Below are 1738 nucleotides of genomic sequence, written 5' to 3' on the forward strand. Positions count from 1 at the left end.
GCACGCGTTTTTTAGCAAATGGTCTATTCAAGCTGGTGTCAGCTTCTGGAGCGTCTCAGAGTTGCCAAGCACGGAAAGAGAGCCGGATATCTAACTTGCCACAGCTAAACAGATAACCGAAATTAATCTAAACAATATTTGCCAAAATTTGTCCCTTATCTCTCCGAACCCATTCAGATGCCTTTGAAATGTTGTGAGCGCACCAGTCTCTGCCACTAAATATGGCAATTCATTCTGAACACACGGAAATGTCTGTGTTCAAAACAAGTGTCCCTCACGTCCCCTTTAAATGTTCCTGTTCTCACAATAAACCAATGTTATCTCGCGTTGAACTCATGTGCCTTGTGAAAAATTACTCCCTGACTCTTTTCTCTGTCCGTCTGCCTCATGACTTGATAAAATTCTGTAAGGCCATTCCTCAGCCCTTAAGCTCCAGGGAAAACTGTCGAAGCCAATTCAGCCTCGTGCTATTGTCCAAACAGTGCAAACCTTGGAAACCCTTTCAAATATTTTCCAAATTACACCACGTTCGTTCCTTAATTTCGCGATCTGTTAGGACCTGAAGTGAAGCGATGCTGAAACACTAGTAATGACAATTTTGACAGGTTCCCTCAGTACGGTAGCGTGGCCGAGTGGTCTAAGGCGCTGGATTTAAGCTCCAGTCTCAATGAAGTCGTGGGTTCGAATCCCATCGCTACCAAGGTGGTGGATGTTGAACGTTTTCGTTGTTGTGTTTGCAGCTGCTCCAGCCTCTGATCCAGACTGACTTGGAAAACAGTGTGAGCCCTTGCTGTCGGAACCTCCTCAACCACTCTGCTTTCGGAAAAATGCGCGGCCAGTTTCGGTGTCTCAAATAGTCAGCGCGTTTGTCTGAAAGTTTCGTGGTTCGAGCCCGCACTTCGCACCGAGCCTCAATTATTTCAGTTAAAGCATTGAGACCAACCATGTCCAGACACTGCAACCACGAGAACTCACCCGAGTCTGCAGCTGGATGTGGCCCCAATCTCTCCAAGGCCCCGCTGCCAACAGAAAGCGGCTACTGCAGCTTCAATCAGCGGCTTCCTGCTCAGCCCTGGGACACAGCACATGGAAAATCCTTCCCCAGGAACGGCTCTTCCCGTGTGAAAGGGACAACCATTCCACTTTAAATTGGACACGGCTTCAGAGGATTGTTCCTGTTCTTGGAACGTTTCATAAACAAAACTCCTGTCTCGCAAATAAGAAGGGGGAAAAGTTGTTGGCAGGAAGAATAGGGAAAGTGTTGACTGTGAGGACTCTATCTCGTCAGCAGATGGGATTCCTTACACTCGAAACAGAAATGGTTGGGTTTCCTTAGGTAATTTCCCAATTGACTTACCGTCTGCCAGAGTGACTGGGAATCACTCCAGAGACATAAAGATGAGGATAAGAATATGAAAATATTTATATTGAGTCTTAAATCCAGAGACAAGTGCTGAATAGATAATAATGTTCTGAAGGAATAGCAGCTGAGAAATGGAAAATGTGAATGATGACATTTGTGATTGGGAGGAATGAACTGGATCCTTGCAAATTGCAATGCCAGGTGAAATATGCTCAGTATGAAATGACACACTGATCAATCGTGAGCCAGCCCAGCTACTTTAGTCGGTAGAGCATGAGATGCTTAATCTCAGGGCCGTAGGTTCAAGCCTCACGATGGGCCCTTTCCCTCCTTGAAAGAAATCCAGCTCTCTGCTCCACTTGCAGTATTGCAACC

The 1738-nt window shown here is 46.1% G+C and overlaps 1 non-coding gene across 1 annotated transcript; it reads left to right on the plus strand.

Moving 5' to 3' along the window:
• The first annotated feature begins 618 nt into the window (after nucleotides 1–618).
• Nucleotides 619–700, plus strand: trnal-uaa (transfer RNA leucine (anticodon UAA)). The gene has a single exon. It is a non-coding gene; the product is annotated as a tRNA-Leu (tRNA).
• The last annotated feature ends 1038 nt before the right edge of the window (nucleotides 701–1738 follow it).

Source organism: Chiloscyllium punctatum, chromosome 21, assembly GCF_047496795.1.
Source record: "Chiloscyllium punctatum isolate Juve2018m chromosome 21, sChiPun1.3, whole genome shotgun sequence".
NCBI lineage: Eukaryota > Metazoa > Chordata > Chondrichthyes > Orectolobiformes > Hemiscylliidae > Chiloscyllium > Chiloscyllium punctatum.